General features: G+C 41.6%; 1 protein-coding gene across 1 annotated transcript in view; it reads left to right on the top strand.

Moving 5' to 3' along the window:
* SLC45A4 (solute carrier family 45 member 4) overlaps positions 1–24905 on the top strand; it is a 163200-nt gene that overhangs the window by 22665 nt on the left and 115630 nt on the right. Inside the window, exon 3 of the mRNA XM_089518046.1 lies at positions 19872–19917. The gene's annotated coding sequence lies outside the window, so the exon portion shown is untranslated. The remainder of the gene's footprint in view (positions 1–19871; positions 19918–24905) is intronic.

Below are 24905 nucleotides of genomic sequence, written 5' to 3'. Positions count from 1 at the left end.
ACAGCATAATGTCCAGCTTTTTGGATTTGGCAGGAAATATTTTAATTGCTGATAATCCTGTCTTGTCCCATTCTTTCAGCTTGTTTTTAAAATATCCCAGTTTCTCTCTTCTCCTTCCCCCTTTGTCCTCAGCTTACTTCCATTGCTGCAAACTGATTTCAAAGTGAAAAAGTAGTTTGCATTCAATTAACTCAGGAGCGGGGGGAAAAGACAAGACTGGACAGAGTCTTGCCCTTCCCAGTAGGTTCCCGCAAAAGCAAACTGCTTCCGCTTCTTCTAGTTTGTCAGTTCTTCCTCATTAATAACTGATTGCCATGTTGGCCACACTCTAGTGTTGCTTGGCCACATGTTCCCTGGTTTTCGTCTGTTTAATGTTGGAGGATATGCATCTGTCATGCTAAAAACAAAAAAGAAAGCCTCTTGTGGCAGCCCAGTCTCAATGCAACATTCCCCGAAATGAACGTATGGCCACCCATTCTGTTTGCTGGACTGAAGATGTTATTTCACAGGCAGCAGATTTGGGACTCAACCAAAGAGGGCAAATTGCCAATGATTTAATTGGATGTTTATTTTAACTGCTTTCCTTGTGCATTAAATTAGGAGCTACCCATTCCTGTTTCCTAACTCAAGCCCTGCTTGGATCCTGAGGAAGAGATCTGGGCAGAAACCAAGAGGCACTCTTTTAGGATGAAATATAAATTACTAATCCCAAACCACCCTACTTCAAGGCTCCAGACATACACCAGACACAATTCATGTTGGAGTAGATGTGGATTTTCTCCTACCATCTTTGAAGAACTAACTGCCTCTACATGCTTTGAGAATGTTTGCTCACCCACTATGCTCTGTTTATTTTAGTTAGCTTTCATTTGGACAGTGAAAATCGGTGGCTCGCTTCCCATCTCAGCATCAGCCGGCAAATATTATTGTGGCTGGCCCTGTCAAACTGGCCCCAGAGGGAGCTCTCTCTCAGAAAAGCTCTGAAAGCCAGGAACCCATAAGTATTACCCAGAAGTGTTCTTGGACATGATGCATTTGGCAGTGGTTGCTGTAGGACCTACATACCTGGCAACAGTTGGTTAGCCAACAACAGAGCCCCAGACTAAGTGGGTTTTGCAAATCATATGGTCAGCATGGTTCACCGCTGGAAAATTAATTGTGATTTCAGATCATTTCTGGGACTGTTTTGATATCTAAAGCACCTTCAAAGCTTCAAGGTTATTTCATTTGAGATTAACCCCTTGAGTTTCTTGGTCCTTCATCTACACTTGATAAGCTACCATCCCCTTTTGGTGGCCAAATCTAAAACAACATGGTACATCTGACTGTTTGTTCCTCAGCCAAAGCAACACTTCTTCTTTTCCTCTAATGCTTTAGTGAAGCACAATAGAGGATGTAACACAGTGCTAAGCGGACTTAAACCTACACAATCTCTGCTGTTTACCATGAAAAAGGATGGGTTCCATCAGCCAAAAGTTAGTATTAGTTGAGATGGAACTGAATAACAAGTGCCTCTGAGATGATAGTTACCTGAGGGATTTCTTTTCAAAACTAGAAGCCTTTCATGCCGGTTCTTCCCTGTCTCTTGCCCCAAACTCTCTTGATTTCCAATAGCTTAAAGACTATAGCTAGTGCTGGCCTTTCCCAGATTGGTTAGCATTAAATGATCAACCTACAGCACAAAGTTGTCCAAATACCAGAGAGAATTGCTGAGGCCGGAGGTGAAATTAGAAGTAATCGGGATGAAGAAACAACATTTTTCCAGATCATCTTTGTGTGAAGAAAATTTCTCAGCTGTAGCTAGGAAGGGGCAAAATGAGGGCATTGCTTCCCCAAAGAAGAACTGGGCATTCCCAAAGGAAATTTTCCTCCAGTCTCCAAATTGCTAGCATTGTAGAAATTAAGAAACTGAACATTGTTCATGTAATATATTTGCTGTGTTCTTGTCCCCTTTGTCATCTTGCCTGCCCCTTTTCTTTAGATGCCTAAATTGTACTTCAGAATGCTCAGCTGAATTTTTAAGATATTGAAATGCTAGAAATTTGGGGACTTCATTGTGGGAACAGAATTCTTAAGTGGAGAGGGAATGCCCTCATTCACACACACATTTCCCCCCATTATCCTCAGCTTATTTCAATTGCTGCAAATAGAGTTCAAAGCCAAATAGTAGTTTGCACTCACTTAACTCAAAATTAAAGGACAGGAGAGGGCAGAGATCCCAATAGTTCAAAAGTACTGAAATTTCCCCAAAAAAGGTTACTTGGTTTGACTTAGTGCTAGTTATAAGCAGACTCCTTTCCTAAGTTATTTGGAATTATTGCAGACTTTGAAACAATCATCTCCATTCCAAATATACTTGATAAGAAGCCATGAATAAAATGCATGTTTAGCTTTCCATTTATGGAAGCCTCTCATTGTTCTGCATGTATGTCAATTTACACATGCGCTGCCGGAATTTCATCAATGCCATGGTAACCAGCATAACCAAACGGTTACATAAGAAAATGGGAAAGTATATTTATTGTCTCAGCGTTTGTGGAAATTAATTGCTGGGAGAGAGGAAATAAGGGGAAAGTATAGAGGGAGAGTCAGGGATTCATGTTTTGAGACCAGCTGTACCTGCTTCCTGATTCTATAACTTGGAATGACAGGCAAAAATTCAACATAGTACCTTTCTCCATCACTGCTGAGTCAACATGCAAGGGGAAAGTGAATCTTTTGAATTGTTTCCTATCCTATAATTCCTACAAGGGTTCAGGATCACTGTCCAGGGGGAATGCTCTAATCCTGTAACTAATAATACATGTCAAATTGGGGCAATAGTCACCTGCTGTAAACTGGCTGCATGTGGCCCCCATGGTTGTTCTTATGGCTATTAACCCCTTCAGACACCCCAGACTGTCTTTTCTCTGCCTTTCCTGGAAGTACTCAGGAACAGCCATTTGCCTTTTAAATACAGTTGGTCCTCCACTTTTGCAGCTTTGACTTTTGCAGATTTAATTATTTGTGGATTTGATTAATATGTCCCCTTAAGGAATTTCTAGATTCTCCACAATAACCCTGCTAGTAGTTGACCATAGAGTTGCACTGGAGGAGCTAGAAATTGCTAGAGAAAATACTTCTCTAGGCAAATTAATAATAATAATAATTATTATTATTATCATTATTAATAATAATATTTCTTACCTGCCTCTCCCTATGCATGGAGGCAGGGACAACAACAGTAAACAAACAAACAGCATCGGTTAAAACACACATCAGTTTAAAAGGACAAATAAGGTGTGTACAAATCAAAATAATCCACATTTAGAATTCATCATTTAAAATTCACAGTTTAAAAATCATCTGGATAACCCTGCTGGTCCTCCAGCATGATTCTATGGTCAACCTCTGGAGGATGTTGACCACAGAGTAGCACTGTGTTGGGCTGGAGGACCTAGAGATTCCCAGAAAGGTGTTCTCTCAGGCAAATATAGATAGATAGATAGATAGATAGATAGATAGATAGATAGATAGATAGATAGATAGTGTTTTATTTGCAATTTTTCCACTTTCATTGGGGTCCTGTGCCCCTAACTTCAGCAAATGTGGAAGGACCACTATAGTTTGCAGTTTCCACTGCACAGCACAAGTCAGGAATAAACTCCTCTAGAACACAGACTCATAGCCCAAAAAACCCACAAAAAACTATCATTGCCTTTTCCAGTGGGCCATGTCTTCTCAAGATGTGTCCAAAGTATGACAGACCCAGTTTAGACATCTTGACTTTTAGGGAAAGTTCAGGCTTGATTTGCTCTGGAAGCCATTTCTTGGTCATTTTGGCAGTCCAGGGTATCTATAGAACTTTATTCCAGCACCACATTTCAGATGAGTTGATTCTCTTCCTATCAGCTTTCTTCACTGTCTAGCTTTGCATAGGGATCGGAAATATGATGCCATGGACAATCTTAACTTTGGTATTCAATGATATATTGACTCCACCACTGGGTTGGGTGTCTGTCAATTTTTTTCTTTTCTTTTTTTCTTTTCTTTTTCATTTTCATTTTCATGTGCAACCCCTGGAGGGTCCTGGTGCCACAAAATTTCCCCCTGGACCTGTTGTCCCCCCCCCCCCCTTCATAAACAGACATAATAAGGGGAAATAAGGGCTGATATCCTACATTGAGCTTGTTTTGTATAAATTTACATTCATATAGTTAGGCGCTACTTGCACTGTTGTTGTTGTGTGCCTTCAAGTCATCTCCAACTTATGGCAAGACTAAGGTGAACCTATTATGGTGTTTTCTTGGCACGCTTCTTCAGAGGACATTTGCCGCTGCCATCCTTTGAGGCTGAGAGAGTGTGAAACCCAGAGGGTTTGATGGTCAAACAGGGATTGAAATAGAGTCATAATCTAATGCTCAGTCTGCTAAACCATTCTGGCTCACCACCGGTTGCTACACCAACTTATTTTATTTCATACCAGTCTGTTTGTTAGTCTCTCTTCCTCTGTGTTTCTCAGAGCAGTTCAGACCACCACAGTAAAATCCTTCAAGCAAAATAGCAAGCAACTGCATGTGCAACAAGACAACTATGGGTTTGTTTGTTTTTTAAGTGTAAGTTGACTTATCCACGGGTCAATGTAAGTACTGTACTTGATGCTTATTAAAAAAAGAAAAGAAAAAAGGAAGCATCCCCTGGTGAAAGGCAAGAGTGCAATCCATCATGGAAGCACCAATCCCCTTTATTCTATTATCCATCTAGCCCTTAGCATGAACATAAACAGTTATTACTTTGGGAATTTTGTAAGTTCTTTGGCATTGTTTTCCTTTGTTTCATCTTTTACATCCTTTGGTGTATCCACAGGTCATATTAAAATCCATAATTTTGGCCCCAAAACATGCCCCCAACTTATACATGAGGTTAACTTATAGTCTGGCATATACAATAAATCAAAATGGAACCTGGCTACTACAGAGAGAGCCTACTCTGCTTTACCAAACATTATCATTTTTGCCAGAAAGTTGCATCATCTCATGATACCTCCAAAGTACAATAGCCTCAGTTTAGTCATCTTTGTTTCTAGTGAGAGTTCAAGCTTCATTTGCTCTAAAACCTATTCATTTGTCTTTTTAGCAGTCAGTGGTATTCCTAGAACTCTCCTCCAGAACTATATTTCAGATGAGTTGATTTTCCTCCTGTCAGCTATCATCTCTACCCAGCTTTCATGTGCATGCATAGAAACCAGAAATGCAATGGCCTGGATGATTCTGGCTTCAATATTTAATGATTCCAAATGGTATTTAATGATTTGGCTTATCGACATGCTGTAAGTAGAGGTAGGGATCCTGTTGGTGTCTTCTGGGTGTGTATGGTTCACTTGTGGAATCCCTGTTCTGCACTGGACAGGGTGGAAGCAGAGTTGCACATCATTGCACATGGATGTGCACTGAGCATGGATGCATTTGATCATGAACTTGGTTCCATGATCCATGAGTTGGTTCAGTTTTGCAATGTTGTCATTCAGCAGACTGTTAGCGTAGTACAATGAATGTGCAACTTTTCTTGTGGAGATTTATGCAACGCAACTCTGATACAACCCTTATATTTAGGGTTGCTGCCATACTGCAGAATTAATGTGGTTTGACATTGCTTTAATTGTCATGGGATTTGTAGTTTGTTGTGACACCGGAGTCTCTGAAAGAGAAGGCTAAATATCTCTCAAAACTATAGAACCCAGAATTCTATAGCTCAGAACCATGACAGTTAAAACAGTGCCAAACTGCATTAATTCCTCAGTGTAGATGCAGCCTAAGTTAAATTAGAAATTACTCTAGGAAGGAATTAGAAACTATTCTAGTAAAGGAGTGTCGGAGTCCTGATCGCACAACTGACAAGGCCCTTTGTTACTTTTGATCTTAATTCAGATGGCAGAAAGATTTACGGTAGGATCTATGAAACACACAATAAAAGGGAGGCAAACGCTTGTGGGAAGAGGTCCCATTTAGGGTTTTATGGATTAAAGCCAGCACTTTACATTGTGCCCAGAAAACGCACACAACCAGTACAGCTGTTCCAAAACTGGCTGGCATAATAATGCATCTCATAATGGTCCTGAATTAATAACTGTGTCTCTGTATTTTGTACTCATGATAGTTTTGGAACAACCTTCAAAGGCAGCCCTATGAGCAATGTGTTCCCATAAATGAGATGCTTCTAATGCATGGATAACTGTGGCTAGTCTGTCTCTGCTCAGGGAGGGTCACAGTGGGCAGGCAACCTCAGCAAGTGAAAAATACTTTCAGCGATAACAGGCCCAGAAGATTTCTGCATTAACCCTAAAGCCTGTATGTTCAGAGGTTAATCCAACCAACGATGCTATCTTAACGGGTTTTCTCTCTGAAGCCAGGGCCTGCTGCCAAATCATTAACCTTGGTGCGAATAATTGCAGAACATTTCACTGTGGGCCTGAAACAAAGCCTCTGACAGATGAATGATGGTTTGGGGTTTTTTGCAAAGCCTTCCCACTCAGCCCCTTCTTTGGATCTTAAATTAGCTCCTTTCTTGCTCAGTTCCAGCTGTTGGTCCCTTCCCCCGGAGGACTGCTTTGATGGGGATGGAAAAAGCAGACTGCTTCCAGGACAGAGTTAGTGCCCCAGGAGATGGAAAGGGAAAACCTGTAACCCACAGAAGAGTTCATTTTATTTATTTATAAATAAAGGATAATAATAATAATAATAATAATAATAATAATAATAATGGCTTTTCATATCACAACACTGGACCAATAGATGTGTCTTTTGCCTCCAAGGAGCCTCTTGTAGTGATTTTGTATGCCCACCATGTAATGAGTGGCTGGGACTTTTGTATAGATGTGGTGTGCAATGAGGGAACAACAAGATTGCTTGACACTTGACATTTCAGCTTTTCAGCACTCAGCCCTGCATCCATTTTGGAGCTCTGTATCCAGAGTAAGCCAACATGGCTTAGTGGTTTGAGTGTTGCCCTATGACTCTGGAGACCAGGGTTCAATTCCCCACTCGGCCATGAAACCCACAACCTTGGCCAAGTCACACACTCTCGGCCTCAGGGGAAGAATATGGGACACCTCCTCTGAGCAAATCTTGCCAAGAAAACTCCATGATAGGTTTGCTGTTGGGTTTCAATAAGTTGGAAACAACATGAAGGCACACAACAACAACAAATATCCAGCTGTTTTCTTCAGACCAGCATGAAGCTGACTTGCAGAAAGACCTCTGTGGAGGTTGGATTTTTCCATTTCTGGAATCTGTAATTTATAGTTCCAGAATCTGCTGAAGTCTCCTTGTGTAAACAAGGCCAATCCAATATATTTTGTGGCCCAAGGCAAAGGACAATAAATGTACAGCATTCTTTCATGCCATTTTCAGAAACTGACTTTCGTGGCAATTAAAGTCTGAACTTAAGAAATTGAGGGGAGTATTTCTTTGAGGTATTTTATTTGTTTGCCCTACAAATCCACAAATCCCACAGCCGATATGGCCAGTTGTAGTCTAAAACATACCTTTCACGTGCTTCAACTATCCTGATTTTTCACCTCCTTTCTAAAATGTCCCAGTTTCTCTCTCCTCCTCCCACTTTCCCATTGTTAGGAAGGATCAAATTAGGGGAATTTAATTAGCTCAATATTACGAGAGGCGTGTCCTAACAACGCACGCAGCAGGATTGTGTCCCTATGTGTATACCAGAGGTCATCTAGTCCAACCCCAAGAAACAGAGACTCCAATGCCAAAGGAGGTGCATTTAAAATATAAACATTTATTAAAACCACACAACCAAAGGGATCACACACGCACACACACATTCAGTGCTAAAGCAAGGGAGGGCGAGAGTTTGGGAGTAAAGGAGAAAGGATAGAGGCACCGTTGGGATAATTACCTTAGGAGTCTTCTCCAAAGCGACAGATGTGAGGGATGGTGGATGGTGAAACACGGCCGCGAAAACGGAAAGAAAGCGGTGACTGCGGTGGCTAAGAGCTGAGTTCTGGCGGGCAAAACTAACTAGAGGCCTGAGAGACAGTGAGCATTGGCTTAGCTCAAGTGATTTCAGCGGAGCCCTAGGCTCACGGAACTCAAGTCTGGAGCAGCAGCTCTACAAGCAAGGTTTCAGGTTTGGAACTCAAAGCTCAACAAGCCCAGAACTTAGGCTCAGAACTTCTGCTCTACAAGCCCACTAGAGGCTGGAATCAGGGTCCTTTTATACCCCTGAACATATCCTCAGGCTATGGCTACCTGATGAACAAAGGTCTTGATGGCTATCTTTTGTCTAAGCTGAAACTTACACAATGGATACACAAAGAAGAGGTTTGGCACTTTTCAGGGGAAGACAAATATCTTGATGGCAGAGCTGTTAAGCTAATCACTTGCTCATTGAGATGGAGGCTACTTTTATTGTCCTCTCCTCTTTGAGCAGCCAGCGAAACTTGTAGGGCAACTCCCAAAACTGCTTGCTTAAAGTTTAAAATGTACCTTTTTTCCTGTGACCAAGCCTAGCAAGCTTGCTGGCTACGTGGTCTGCTCGCTTTTGGGGTAATGGTGGCTTGCGATGGGGTCAGTCAGGGGTCATGATTTTTGATCGCTTGGTACCCAAAATTTATATAAAACCAAACTTGGTAACACCATTGTGGTGTCACTAGGGTTGGTGTCACAACTCATGTTGTCACCCCCAGACCTGCCCACACGTCTGAGGAGTGGGAGCTGTCAGCTGAAAGGTGTATCTGGTCTTGGTTGCCTCCCTCCACACAAAAACAAGGATAGAAGGGGTCTTGGACTTGGGGGCAGAGGTTCCCCCCCCCCAGCCCTGTAGAAGGGCTCACTGCCCTTTCAGGTGTCACCCAGTGCTTCCCGCACCTTCCACACCTCCTACTAACACCTGTGCTTTCCTTCTTTGTCTTTACTCCAGTGGCTGCAAACTGATTCCAAAGTATAAAACTAGTTTGCGCTCAATTGCCTCAGCAGGGCAGAGGGGAGGAGAAGGGAGAGGAAGGGGCAGGATCTTGCCCTTCCCTGTCAGCTCAGACAAAATGAAACTGCTGCAGCCTCTCCTTGCTTGTTGGATCTTCCTCATTAATAAGTTTTGCCAATTTGATTACACTTTCATGTTGCTTGGCCACATATGACCCGGTTTTTATCTGTGAACAGCAGACACCAGAAATGTAACACCAGAAGACTAAATTGTCCACTCTAGGTAGTGGACAGTTAAACTATTTCCTAACCTGCTATTGCCTTTTCCTTTAAAAAGTTGTGTCCATCCACTTCAACTCCCAGACTGAGGTCCTCTTTTTGCATGTTGGCAGCTTCCTTGCCTTGCACCACCAACAGAAAAAAAAGGTCTTAAGTAGCTTTTTGCAACTGTTTAGGATCCCCAGAAGGATGATCCAGGAAAAGGCAGGTTTCCTGCTGGTTCACTTTCTATTCAAAAGGCTAGGGAGTTCCCAACTTACCATGTGATGGATTGCAATTTATCTGACCCTGGGCTGCCTGCAATTATACGAAGGAATTTTTATTGCCTTGGAGGGTGAATGTAGAAGCGTGCTGATTAGTGTTTGGCAATGAGGAGATACTTCCTGTACAATTTTTTACAAAAGAAATACTAAACAAACAGAGCTTCCTCTGCAGACTCATATAATGTGGAATTGGGTTCAGGGGATAAGAAACTCAGAAGCTATTATTGCAGGGACACTGTCCTGTTCTTCAGAATAGACATATGGCTGGCTTGTTTGAAAAGCTGGCCACCATTCCAAGGGGGTCAGATACTGAAAGGGGGGGGGCAAAATGAGGCAATTGCTCCCCCAAATAAGAATTGCCCCCCCCCCCAAAGTAAATGCCCCACCAGTCCTGAAATTTCTATCGTCATTCGCACCTAGAACTCCTTTATTTTCTGTGTTGACATACCCTGGGTAACTTTGCCTGCCCCTTTTGGGGGGAGCACATTAAATATACAGGACGATTCAAAAAGAATGGTGCAAAACTGAGTAAGAACAGCTTTACTATTGCACCATTAGTTTTTAATCACCCTGTATTTGATGTTTTTAAGTTACTGCAAGGCTACAAATTTGGGAGCTGGAGGAAAATTTCATTTCATGATGGAAATTCTTATTTGAGGAGCAATGCCTTCATTTTGCCCCCTCCCTATGGCTAAACTCCTGCCTTTTATTTGAGGTGATCCAAAGGCAGTGTGCTTCCAGTTATCAGATACATGGAATAGACCAAAGCAGACTGCTTTCTCCCATCATGACTTGCTGGTGAACGTTCTTCAATCATTCTCCAATGGCAGAGAAAGATCATGGGACTATCTTGTGTGTGTGTGTACACGCATCAAGTTGCATGTTGACTTATGAAGACCCCAATAACTTAAAAGATTTTCTTAGGAAAAGAACATTCAGGGTACATCTACACCGTGGAAATAATGCAGTTTGACACCTCTTTAACTACCATGGCTCCATCCTACGCAATCCTGGGATTTGGAATTTTGTGAAGCACCAGCACTCTTTGCCAGAGAAAGCTAAAGACCTTATAAAATTGCAAACCCCAAGATTCTATAGGATGGACCTACAGCAATTAAAGTGGTGTCAAACTGCATTATTTCTACTGTGCAGCTGCACCCTCAGAAGTGGTTTTGTCCTACTCTTACACCTGACTAAAATAGGCCCATTAAGTCAGATTAATTAAAGACTGATGGCATCAGGTCACTTCCTGAGGAATTGGAAGCAGTACAAGATCCTGGGGTTCTTGTCAGGGTGGGGTGGGGGCATTTAGGAAGAACTCCTTTGTTGGTCCAATAAAGGTATCATTGTTTGGTGGGGGTTTTTTGTGTTACTGGATTTGCTATATGGCCAACATAGCTACCCCTGGATGTTTACTGTAAGAGTTCAGCAGTGGAATGGACTGCCTTGGAGGCTGGGGGGCTCTTTAAATAGAGGTTGGATGGGCATCTTCCTGGAGTCCTTTGGTTGTATATTGCTGCATGCCTGGGGGCCTTTGCAGTCCCTTCTAGCTCTAAAATTATTTGATTCTATTATTCTGTTATTACATGTTTTTATGTATTTGAGGGAGGTTCTCCATAGTTCTACGTAACCACCTGCATAGGGACTCGGTGGCTCAACTGTTGAGACATTGACTCTGATGATTGCAAGATCAGCAGGTCAACAGTTCGAGACCTAGGCACCATGTGATGGTGTGAGTCCCTGTCACTAGTCCCAGCTTCTGCAAATTTAGCAGTTAGAAAGCATGTAAAAGTGCAAGTAGATAAATAGGTACCACTTTGGTGAGAAGTTAACAGTGTTCTGTGCAGTCGTGCTGGCCACATGATCATGGAGTCATCTTTGACAACACTGGCTGTTTGGCTTAGAAACAGAGATGAGCACTCCTACACTTGGACACAACTAGACAATATTGTCAAGGGAAAACCTTTACCTTTTTTTTTTAATCCACATAGTTATGGGCAAACATTGCCTGAAAATTGTGTTGATTTTTTAAAGGGGAGCTTTAGTGAGAAGATTCAAGAGCCTCAAAGTTGGGTTCCAGGTGCCACACAGTGATCACAGGGTGCACTTTGTCCACCTTTGATATAGTCTATGGAATACATTCAGCAGCCAAAATCATCTCCAGTGCATTAAAGATGTGCCTCTTTGTATGTCTGTCTTTGTGAAATAGTGCTGTTACATGTTGCAGTGTTTTCTTTTCCACTAATGTCTTTCGTATGGTTTCTGTAACCTGATCCTACCAGTGGAGACCAGGCAATTTGTAATCCAATTACAATTACCCACAGACCCTTCTTGAAAGCTGTCTGCTTTTTTCCCCTTTTAGTAGAAGTCACTCAAAACTTTTCCTCATTAGCCTGCAAAATGGGACCTGCTGCTTTCCTTTTAAATTGCTTTTGTTTTTCACTGTAAATGTTCATCCTCCTTTTTACCTCTTCCCCTTTGTCTCTTCCTTTGCAACCTCAGGGCGTACGCACAATTAATTGGCTGCTGGCTAGAAATGAATTATTAAGCAATATTTGGTGCACAAAAGAAAGCAGAGATAATAAAACCAATGCTGGTAGAAGAAGGCAAAGAAAGGGGCGTTTAAGACAAATATTCTGTGACATCAAGCTGTCCAAACACAGAAGTCACTGTGTGGAGGCTTCCATTTATTTAGTTACCACCTAATCAAGGTATATTTTGGGTTGTAAAAATATAAGAAGCATGCAACCAGTTTTTAAAAAGTAAATCGCTGCTCTACAGGGGGAAAGCTGCTTCTTTTTTCCCTTTCCTTGGTTGCCCCTTCCTTCCTTTGTTAGTCAGAATGGGACAGTTTGGGAAATCAGGTTTCAGGGGTCACAAAAAGGACTTTGGGAATTCACATGGACCAAACCTACCACTAAACCTTGCCAACCTCTAAATAACATCCAAGGTTTCTCGCTTAGGATGATCCCTGACAGCCAGAGTTATTACTGTAGTGCATTGCCTCCATTTCACACACACACACACACACACACACACACACAAAAGTGGGATACATGTGGCCAAGCAACATCAGTGTATCATCATGGTGACAAAAGTTATTAATGAGGAACAACAAATTAACTATGAAAGGCTGCAGCAGTTTGCTTTTGCCTATACCTGCTGGGAAGGGCAAGACTCTGACCACTCCTCTCCTGCCCCACTCAGTTAACTGAGTGCAAATGTTTGTGCTTTAAACTCAGTTTGCAGCAACTGAAGTAAGCTGAAGACAAAGGAGGAAAGCAGGAGGAAGAGAAAGAAAATGGGACATGAAGGAGAATGCCTTTGGAAAGGGGGACTGCTTAGCAATAGTATTCATTATCTATTTCATTATTTCTTTTACAGCCCTTCAGCCCTGGAAGGATCACTATGGCACTATGATCAGCGTATTCCCCTCTATAAATTGTAGGTGCTGCTGCTCCAGTGCAGAGCATCACTTACTTGCAAAAAGCAGAGCTTTGATAAATTGCTTTTTTAGACTCCCAGGATCTTCCAGCCAGCAAAGTTATCTAAGCTAGGAATTCCAGAAGCTGTTGTTTTTAAAAGTAACTTTACCCAGCTCCAAAACAGTATGGGCATTTTCAGACTAAAGTTTAAGAGTCATTCCTTTTTCCCAGAGAACACAGGGAACTGTTTCTTAGGGAATGAAGGCTAGCAATCTGCTAGAAAAGTTTTCATCTCATCCAATTATACCAGGAGTGAGAATCATGTGGCCCTCCAGATGTTATTGGTGTGCAAGCCCCAGCAGCCCCTAGGAATGCTGGGTGGGGCAGTCCAACAACATCTGGAGGCTATATGACAGATTTCCATACCAAATGATATTTTCTAGGATCCCATTGTGGATATCATGGATGAGGTTTTCTTGGTGCCTTACATGTGAGTAAACTCCCCAATGGAAATGGTTGGGCATTTTTGTCCAACGCAGAATGGCCTCATTCAGTTCATGGTGGTGGAGACAGAGTTGCTCATAGAATGGGATACTGCATGGAAGAGCATGCATATTTAGTTAGGTATTCCATTTGCAATGAGTGTCTTGCTTTAGTTGTGCAATATTGTCCATTCGGCACAAAATGTGCACAGCACAACTAGTATATAACTCTGCCTGCAGAGACTGATGCTCTGGAACCCCAGTGCAGGATCTCAAAGCATCAGAAGAATGATTTAAGTTTTCTGTACAGGTATGGGCCTAGTATGCTACCTAACACCAGGTAACCGTGTTGAAATATTTAGCCCAGGTTGTCTGTTGTGCCTGGCAAGGTTCTTTGGTGTCCTGGCCAGAGATACCACCAAGAAATCACCAAGAGTTCACAAAGCCTTGAATAGCTCAGTGGCAGAACCCGTACTTAGCATGTAGCAAGCTTTGTCCTTGACATCTGCAGTTAAAGATAAGAGATGACAGCAGGTAGTAAATGCCATCATTTCTATTTTGGGACTAAATCTTATTAACCACAATTTTACTTCTTAATTAAATGGGCAAGGGACTAGACTTTAAATCTGGAATAACCCCAAGAAGTACAACTCCAACTGAGTGGAAGGAACCCCTAAATTTTAGGGTTGCTATTGATATCAGAAAAACATGGGTCACAATACTGTCAAGTATAAATCCCATGAAAAATATGATAAACACATACCTTATATTTCTTACTCAAGGCTGTTGCAATTTAAATTGCTGTTTGCTCATTCTAATTCTCTCTTTCTCCCCTCTTCTCTCTCATCTGAACTTTCCCTGCTTTATCTGGAGACCTCCCAGAATTATTCCCTTCCTGTCATCTCTTATTGTCTGCTTTCCTTCCCTCCTCCATCCTTATCACCAAATGCTTGCCCTGGTGTCTGGAATGTACTGGCAAATGTACGTGGGAAATTTTCGCAATCTGGCTATGGATTGTCTCTGTGAGAAGGGAAACTAGCAGCTTGAAAGCAAATCTGGAGGGGGAAGGTGTTGGAAGACCTTAGCCTTGCAACATGCTGTGTCTTGGATTGACCTTTATCTTTTTCAAAAAAGCTGTACATGCAGAAGCTGTACATTTAAAAACATTATGAGGAATCACAGAATTATAGAATTGTAGCAATGACAAAGACCCCATCTAAAGCACCCCTGAGAGGTGGCCATCAAAATTTTGTTTAAAAATCTCCAATAAACAGAATTCTCCACCTTCTAAAGTAGTTTATTTCACTGCCAAATAGCCAGGACATTCTTCATAATGTTTAGCTGGAATCTTCTTTCTTGTAATTTGAATGCATTGATTAAGTGTTGTCCTATGGAGCAGAAGAAAACAAGCTATCTTTCTCTTTCTTCTGTATGACAACCTTTTAGATATCTGAAGATGGCTAACATATTATCTGGAGGCCTAAATGCCCTAAAAGCACAAGATCCCATCTGATCTTGGAAGCTAAGCATGGTTTGTGGTGCCCAGAACTAGACACAGTATTCCAGGTGAGGTGTGGCCAAAGCAGAATAGAGTGGCACTTCATTCAACTAAGATGCTATAATCCTATTGATGCCGCCCAGAATTGGATGATCTTTTTTCGCTGCTTCATCAGACCATCGAGCTGTTGCATCATAATGTTGATGTATACATCTGAGATGATGTGAGGCAAATTGTGAAATATCTGGAATGGAAATGGAGGCCAAAATTCCAACAAATCTGATCTAAAACAGGTATAAGCTCATGTTGGAGCATATTCTGAAGTGACAATGGAGGGGAAAAGGCATTTCTTCACCATTACCACCATAGCCTTTTAAGCCATCCAGCACCAATTAGGGGCTTTGTTGAAAAGATAAGATGCATAATGTGGCATGGTACACTCTGCTACTGGTACAGTTGCACACATGCCTTACTGGTACGTTTCCATGAGCAACTGATTGCCCACTGTGTGAACAGAATGTTGAACTAGATGAGCCTTTGGCCTGATCCGGCTCAGTATGTTTTCATGTTCACAAGACATTTGGGCAGTAATATCACTCTCATCCTCTAACTTAAAATAACACAGTTAATCCATGGAGAATCCCAGTACTGTGTGCATATCAGTTTGTTTGGCCTGATCCAGGGTAGTTCTTCTTCTGTTCACAAGACATTTAGGGAGCGAAAATAGTTTCATCCCTCAAAACTAAGATTCCACAGTTACTCTATGGAATGCACTTGTGGGGCATAAGCAAGGTGAAGTAACTCACACTCTGGAGTCTGAGAGGTTATTCAGATGGTGAAAATAATCTAGGTAGAATCTGGGTTAAATCTTTGTTCTTCACATGCATTTCGAATGAATCAGATTAAGTTTGGGGGGGGGGGGGGTCCCAAAAAAGCCACTGAACCTGAGATAATCAATGTCAGGTTATTTTCTGAGTTTTTCTAAAAAATTGGGATTCTGTGTGAATAACTGCTGTAAAGAGCCTTGGAGGCCCAATGGTTAAATATCTGTACTGCAGCCACTGACTCACAAACCACAAGATTGTGAGTTCAATACCAGCTGGGGACTGCAGGTCAACTCAGCCTGGCATTCTTCCGTAGGCTGCTAAAATGCACTTGCTATTGTTATTGTGAATAAACCCAGGATAAACTGGGATAAAATGGCATGCCTTGAATGTGCTTCGAATACTTTCGCATCATTGACTCCATCATTATTCAAATACTGACACGTGTGAGCAACCAAACTTGCAGAGGTGTGCATAGATGCGGTTCCATAGTATGAACAAATCCAGAATGGATGCATGAGATTATTCACATAGTTGCGCTAAAAAACAACATGTGAATGACCCCTGAGGAATCTGAGACAGGAATTAGAATTGGAGGACAAGGAGTGTCTGGCTCCAGATGATGGCTCCCTTCCTGAATCTGACCTACTGGAGGCTGCTGGAAGCTGAAGTAGCCAAGGGGATCTCTCCTCAGCCAGACATGATAAATGGTAAAGAGACACCCCCATCTTTTGAAGTCTGGTGAAGAGAGAAAGTGAAGCTTCAGGTTCAGTTAGTGGCTCAGTTAGATCAAAACCCTGATATCCAGAGGCAACCTATAAATCTTCCAGCAGCAGCAGCTGGGAATCCTCCTTGTTGCAACTATTCAGTCTCCGGTAGTGTGCTTGGTGTATGCATGTTTCCTGAAATTCTTGACCTCTGGAGTGTCTACATTTAACAACTCATTGTTTCTCCCCTTTTCGGTTTTGGTTATCTGGACTACTGGCTTTTCGTAACAGCTTCTGGATGAGCTGAGACCTTGCCCTGGTGCCTCTCTTTATCTTCCTGGATTACCTGTGCATGACCTGAACTGGATTGACTTCTCAGGACAATATGTCTCTTTGGACACTTATTGCCTGTAGGCTCAGGAGACAAAATCCGTTTCTAGTTAACTCCTTCCCCATCATGGATGATGATATGAGTAGTGCTGCATCAGCTGGTTGGGTCCAGAGGATGGTAAATCCTTCTTTAAGAGAGAGAGTGGCACCAACTTCCTCGAAGGAGGCGGCTGTATGCTGGCCTATGTCCCTCTATGGCTTTTGACACTATTGTGACCATTATGGTCTTTGAAAGAAGCTGTCCAGTGCATGAATTGATTGCTAAAGGAATCCTGAGAGCTAGTGGTCTAACCTCTGTTTAAAAACTTTCAAGGAAGGATAATCTGGAAGAGATTCATCAGTGGAATACACTGTCTGAATTTAAAACAGGATCAAAAGCCAGTCTCTTCTGGCAGGCTTATCCTGATGATTTTTAAATTGTGAATTTTTAATGTTGAATTTTAGATGTGGACTGTTTTAATATGTGTCCAGTTTATTTGTCCTTTTAAACTGATATGTGTTTTAACTGAAGTATTTTAACTGATGTTGTTTGTTAGTTGTTGGTGTCCCCTGCCTTGATCCATGGGGAGAGGCAGATAAGAAATCATCATCATCATCATCATCATCATCATCATCATCATCATCATCATCATCATCATCTACCATCTTCCAAGGTAATCGATTCCTATGGTTCTCACATTCTGGTCTCTCAGATATTTCGGACTTCAGTTCTCAGAATTCTTCATTCTGCCTGGGACCTCTGGGGGTTTTAATCCAAAATCTCTGGATCGGCAGTGTTTGAGACCCACTGTCTATTCCATTGTCAGAAAGCTCTGTCAGTAAGTTCTTCCTCTTAGTTGGTTAGAATCACCTTTCTTGTGCTCAAAATGTTGCAAAGAGTCCTACAGAACTCCATCTTATCATCCATGCTGCTCAACATCGACATGAAAATATGTAAGGTCACTTCTACCTGGGACATGGGTTACCAACCAGAAGACACAAAGAATGCCAAATGTCTTTTTCCCTGTGGAGAGGGAAACATGTCTTTCCGTAGCACCTTGGGGTGCTAATCCAGATTCCCAAAATAGGTTCAGAACATTGGATAGCTCCATTAAACTGCCATAGATTTACCTCCCTACACATGAGGTCTACCAGCCACCACTGTCACTGGGCATCCTCAAAGCTGCCGAGTTTTGGCAGGTTTATTGCCTCAAGCCCTTTCAATCCAGCCCTGAAATCATAAATCATAGAGCTGGAAGAGACCTCAAGGGGCATAGAGTCCAACCCTCTGCCATGCAAGAATACACAATCAAAGCCCTCCCAATAGATGGCCATCCCGCCTTTTTAGAAACTTCCAATGAAGCAGAGGCCACCACACTCCAAGGCAGTGTGTTCTGCTGTTGAACAGCTCTTACCATTAGGAAGTTCTTCCTCCGGTTTAGGTGGAATCTTTTTTCTTGTACCTTGTTTGTGCCATGCTCAACCCTTCAAATATTTAAACATGGCTATCCAGACCTTTTGCTATTTGGTCACCTTCCTCTGGAAATGCCCTAGCTTGCCCATATCCCTCTTGAATTGTGGTACCCAGAACTGGACACAATATTCCAGGCTTGACCAAAGCAGAATAGAGTGGCACTATTACTTCCTTCAATCTAGACACTAGACTCCTATTAATGCAACCTCAAATTACATTGGCTTTCTTAGCTGCCACATCACATTACTGAATCATGTTCAGCTTGAGGTCACTAAGACTTCTAGATCCCTTTCACATGTACTTCTGTCAAGCCAGGCATCACCCCATCCTATATCTGTACAGCTCAATTCTACCACCCAAATGTCGTATCCTACATTTCTCCCTGTGCATATGTTTGCACAATGTATATTTTCCTTTAACAGAAACCTAACAAAGCTGGAGAGCCAGATCTTGTTGTAAATTAACCCAGCTTAAAGCCATATTTTGGTTTCCAATCAGATAAAACAAATCACACATAAACATTTATTTAGGTATAGTGGTTCTTAACTGATGGGTTAATCATTATCAACTTGCCCTGAGAGCAAAGAAGAAATTTAGTGCCATTTGTGTATTCCACAGTGTGTTAAGCATATTGTCACAAGGAGCACTTGTGGTTTTTATACCCCATGCTTTTAAAAAGAGGGGAAAGATTCCCTTCTTAAAGAGCTTAAGGGCCATTCTTATCTTTTAGATATATCAGATTGCCTTCTAAATTGAAAATAAGTTTTGGCCATTGCATTGCTGTTTTAAAATGCAGAGCTTCTGGAGCACAATTAAAAGTAAATGGAATTCCAGGCTTAGAACCCGTGTTTAGATTTTATGGTGGGGCCATAGCTCTGTGGTAGAGCCCATGCTTTGTATGCAAAAGTTTTACAGTTTTTATATGTCTTTAAGTCATTTCTGACTTACGGCAACCTTCTAATGGGCTTTTCTTGGTGAGATTCATCAGAGCATGTTTGCCATCACCTTTCTCTGTGAGGCTATAATTCACAGTCTTCATCAGTGAAATGTTGGAGGGGATGCATCTTGCAGTAGTGAATTCTATTGTTTGATTAAGCACTGTATGAAATGATAGTTACTTTTATCTGTCCTCACTCTCCCACTATTCAGCTTCACTACAGACTCCAACTTCCAAGCAGTCTTATAAGTATGGATGAGAGAGAAAAGATTCTGTCATCCAACTTTCCTCACACCATACATAATTCTATATACCTCTGTAATATCACTCCTTACTTGCTACCCTCCCCCAACCCTCCAATTCTAAAATATCCAAATGATCCAAAATAGCCTTTAGCCATAGGGGAGTTTTCTCTAGCCCTTTGTATCATTTTGGCTGCCCTTTTCTGCATGAGACTTTAGCCCCTGTGCTCTTCTTTTCTGTTCTTCAGAAGGGAACCTTGATACTAGTTCCCTGGATTTTTGTTAAGACAAAACCACCAAATCATCAAACTCTCTCTCTGTTTATTACTTACCCATTGGCCCCTTTTATCAGAAGAGATTCACACAGCAACAGTTAAAATATTTAAACAAACGTGCAGACTCTTTACATCCAGTAGTACCAATGTTTCTCCCTTTCTTTTCTTCTTGCAGGAGAGCTACATGGGTCAAGCGAACCAAACTGAACAAATCTGAGAAGGTAAGAATATTGAGAAATAATCAGCTCTCCTGAATCTCATATTTTATTTTATTCAAAATAAGTATTTCCTGATCATTTCCTCCCATGTGGTTAGCCATCAATGTTGCTTACATTAAAAATGTAAAATACATTGAAAATGAGAGCAATTACAGCATATAAAACTAGACCTGCCATTAAAATATGGCAAGAAAAGAGAAAATACAGTCAGCCCTCCATATATGAAGCTTTGACTTTTGCGGCTTTGATTCTTTGCAGATTGGATTAATATCTTCACTCTCTAGGAATCGCTATCTCCTCCAGAGAAATTCTGCAGGGAGTTGGCCGCAGAGTTACACTGGAGTTACACCTTGAGATTCCTAGAGAAAACATTTCTCTAGGCATTTGTAGGTCCTCTAACATGATTCTTCGGTGAAGTTCTGCCAGATGTTGACCATAGAAATCTGCTGGAGGACCTAGAGATTCCTAGAGAGGTGTTCTCTCGGGTTAAAAAAATAGTGTTCGTTCAGTTGTGGTTTGTCCACTTTCACGGGGGTCCTATGCCCCTAACCCCAGTGAATATGGAGGGCCTATTGTAGCAAGTATTCCTTTTCTAGAACAGCATGTTTTCAGATGATGCCTGACTGCTGACAGGGAGGGGGCAATGCCAAGCTGTCGGGGTAAAAGAGTTCTAGAGGCTGGGTGCCATCACTGAAAAGACTCTTTTTTATGGGTACAGAACAACCCCATTCAGTGTGCGGAAAGATATGGAACAGAACCTTCTATGCATTAGTGCTGTAACACTAATGAAAAACTTTAGGGCAGTGGTCCCCAACCTTTGGTCCTCCAGATGTTGTACACATCAGCTACCAGGGCCCCAACTGGCTTGGCCAACAGTCAAGAATTCTGGGGACTAAAGTCCAAAACATCTGGAGGATCAAAGGTTGGGAACCACTGCTTTAGGATAAAGTTAGGAATTGTGCAGCCAGCCTAATGATTTTGTACTGCAATGTCCAGCATTCCTCTCCATGAGCTATGCTAGCCACTGCAGCTGGGTCCTGCAACCCAACAATAAAAGCTGCATGATTCCCAGCCAGCTTTAAAAGCTCAAACTTTGATCTCATCCATTGGTTTGCCTTAAGCCAAAGTCGACATGACAGCAATTAACAACAACAACAACAAATTCCAACAAGTCTGGAAGGCACCAGATTGGGATGGGCTGCTGTGTCCAAAAGAGATGAGATGTGTCAGTTTCCTCAAACTCTGATGGCATTCCAAATTTCTTGTTGTTGTATACCTTCAAGATTTCTGATTTATGGCAACCATAGAGAACAAGAATAGTGTAGTAGTTTGAATGTTGGACTATGACCATGGACCATGAAACCCACTGGGTGACCTTGAACAAGTGACATGCTCTCAGCCTCAGTGGAAGGCAATGGTGCAACCTCCTTTGAATAAATCTTGCCAATAAAATCCCATGATAAAGTCACCTTAGGATTGCTGTTAAGTCAGAAATGACTTGAAGGCACACAACAACAAAGGTGATCTTGGCATAATTTGTTCAGAGGAGGTTGAGAGCATGTGACTTGCCAAGGTCACCCAGTGGGTTTCTGTGGCCAGGTGGGAATTTGAACCCTAGTCTTTCAGTGTCCTGGTCTTAAACAGAGACTACTACACCACACTGTCTCTCTCCCATTCCCATTCCAAATACTAAAGTCTTATCTGTGCACCAAAGTCTCTTAACAAAGGGCACTAACTGGCTATTTAGGACTGTTAACAAGCAATCCCCTTAATACAGCCAGCCAAGTTACTGTACTGCCAGTCATATACCAGATGGTCAATGTGTATTAGCATAAAAAAGGAATAAAAAGGAACCTGGTGACATATTTAATACTAACCAATTTATTTCAGCATAATCAGTTGGTTAGTCTTGAAGGTGCCAGAGGATGCTTTTCTTCCACATTTAGCATGTCTATATCTGAAAATTCCTATATTGTAAGGGTCACTGTTAACCGATGCAGAATGGTGCCAAATGCTTTATTTCTGCAGTGTGGCAGCTGCCCCTGGTGTATTAAATATAGAATATAGAATTATATTGCGTTGTAGTGATCTGAGCATTGGATTATGACTATAGAAACCAGAGTTCAAATTCTGGCTTAGCCCTGTAAACCCAATGGGTGACGTTGGGTAAAACACACACTCTCTCAGCCTCAGAGGACAGCAATGCCAAGTCCCCTCTGACAAAACTTGCCAAGAAAACCCCATGATAGGTTCACCTTGGAGTTGCCATAAGTCAGAAATGACTTGAAGGTACTCAACAACAGCACAATAATCTTAATAGAATATCTCTTAATAGAATATATCTTAATAGAATATGAAGGCATAGTTTAGAAATTTGGCCTGATTCACTCAGAGAAAGAAAGGGATTGAGAGGAAAAGGGAGAGGGTCTCAGGTTACAAGTGATAGAGTCATGGAATCATAGAGTTGGAAGAGACCACAATGGCCATCCAGTCCAATCCTCTGCCATGCAGGAACTCTCAATCAAAGCACACCTGACTGATAGTTCCTGAATGGAATGGGGTTTGGACTGGATGGCCCTTATAGTCTCTTCCAACTGTATGATTCTATGATTCTATGGCGCTATCACTTGTAACCTGAGACCCTCTCCCCTTTTCTCTCAATTCTTTTCTTTCTCTGCATGAATCAGGCCAAATCTCTAAACTATGCCTTGGTTGCTATTTGCTAGAAAGACCATGGGCCAAATGAGATTGCTTTGGCAGTTCAATCCAGCCCACAGACTGGCCATCCTCATAAATAACAATGAAGATATAAATTAATATCTGTCCCACAAAGACAGAGATGGGATTCATGTCAACTTGCCTTCCATCCAAAACAGACTGTGGGTGTAGCGTGAACTTGAAAATCTGTAGACACCCGCAGGTGACTCAGGCTAAGATCAGTAAGAGACAGAGTTTTCTCAAGCTGTGGGTGGATTGCAGCCATGGCTAAAACTCAGTGGCATTCAAAGCAGCTAAGCTCAGTTTGATGCCCATCACTTAACTAATTTTGCCTTGCGGCAACCCATGCAGGTTGACTCAGGCCTGGGCAAAGTCACAAGATGGAAGATAATTACAAAAACAACTCATTACCATGAAGTCTGTGGAGCGGCAGCATTTTCTACCTCCCAGGGAAATCTTTTCTACATCAATTTGTCTGTCATAGCACACCTGCTCCTCTGACAGGGAAACAAAAAGTTGTCAAAGGAACATCACACGAAGGAGATCTGGGATTTATCCCGGGAATATCCCAGGAAAATCACGTAACTACATGAAACAATTTAGACTCTGTATATGTGGGGCACCTACAGTTGAAGATCTTTCACATTATCTGCTGCATTGTCAATTATATAATGGTATTAGAGAGCAATAGCTAGCTCCCATCATCAGAAATCTGAGGGAAAGGAATGATGAAAGCAAGCTGTCTCTGCTATTGCAAGGAGTAGAGCCTTTTATAACTTTTAGAGTTGTCTTGTTTGCAGTGAAAGCCGTTATTTTATAGAAGCAAGAAGTAGAAAAGAGCCTCAGATAGACTGCTGTGCAAATTACAAGAAGAGTGTAATCAGATTCAAATATTCCAAATTTTATAGAGATTTTTTTAATTTTATTTTTTATTTTTATTTTTAATGTAAGTTTTAAATATGTATGTGTTTTCTTTTTATTACTCTCTCTGTCTCTCTCTCTCTCTGTCTCTCTCTCTCTCTGTGTGTGTGTGTGTGTGTGTGTGTGTGTGCGTGTCTATATATATATTTGAAATGGTCTGGAGACTTATTCAATAAAGATGTATCTATATATCTATCTGAAACAATTTCACACAACGTGACTCAAAACCCGGCATTAAAGTGGTCGCAAAGAAGCATTAGCCTGCATATTTTTACTTTCAGGATTTCAGCAACAATGCATTTCTGATATCACTTTATTTGTGCAATTGTATGTGATAATCATTCACACAATTACTCACCATTTCCACTTCATTTGCGGGATGCTTTAAATGCACTTTAATCTCTCTTTAATGCCGAAATTAGCCCCAGTATGATAAACTCCATACACACCATTCACACTCTGCAAGGACAGGATAGACTTTAGCCTTTCAGGTTTGTCTTTCTTTTCCCACTAAAACCTCAAGGTCCATCATACTTAAAGACACATGCAAACTGGCAGCTCGTGAAAGCAGATACCTAACTGAAGGTGAAATTTCCCCCGAACACATATTAAGGGATTTCTTTTCAGAAGCACAAAACAAATCTTTTCACACCAAAATATTTTCAACCCCATCCTTTAAGCTTTCTTGATTTTAGCCACCTAACTTAGGAGGCTGAAAGGAAGGTTAACACAAGCTGTTGTTACGCAAACAGGGGCCAGATTTGCTTGCTGGTCTACTGCAAGCTATGGCTGCATCTGAACTGCAGAAATAATCCGGTTTGACACCACTTTAACTGAATATCATATCAATGCTATGGATTTCTGGGATTTGTAGTCTTTTGAGACATTTAGCCTTCTTTGCCAGAGAGCTCTGGTGCCATAGCAAACTACAGTTTCCAGAATTCCATAGCATTGAGCCATGGTAGTTGAAGTGGTGTCAAACTGAATTATTTCTACAGTGCAGATGCAGCCTATACCCCATAAAATCTGATGCATAACCATTGGAGATCTACCAGGAATCCTTTTCTACTTTCTTTCTACCTTTGAATACATATCTTCACCTGTCTTGCAACTGCATAGCGGGGGGATCTGAAGCCATGGCCTTTCTTGAGGTGGCCCCTTATTTGTGGAATGGCCCTCTGTAGAAATAATCACATTGTACCAAGCTGATATGGTTTCGTCTTCCCAAGTGTTGGATGGACAATAGGTTTTCCTTATTGATTCTTCCTGCTATTTCAAAATAAGTTTTAATTGATGGATAAAATTAGATTGATAATCGGTAGAAATGTTGGCTTTGAAGGAAAATTTCATTG

Source organism: Sceloporus occidentalis, unplaced genomic scaffold, assembly GCF_023333645.1.
Source record: "Sceloporus occidentalis isolate IW3139 unplaced genomic scaffold, rSceOcc1.0.p SCAF_3, whole genome shotgun sequence".
Taxonomy (NCBI): Eukaryota; Metazoa; Chordata; class Lepidosauria; order Squamata; family Phrynosomatidae; genus Sceloporus; species Sceloporus occidentalis.
The sequence above is the reverse complement of the archived record's forward strand: the minus strand, read 5'-3'. Positions and strand labels throughout refer to the sequence as shown.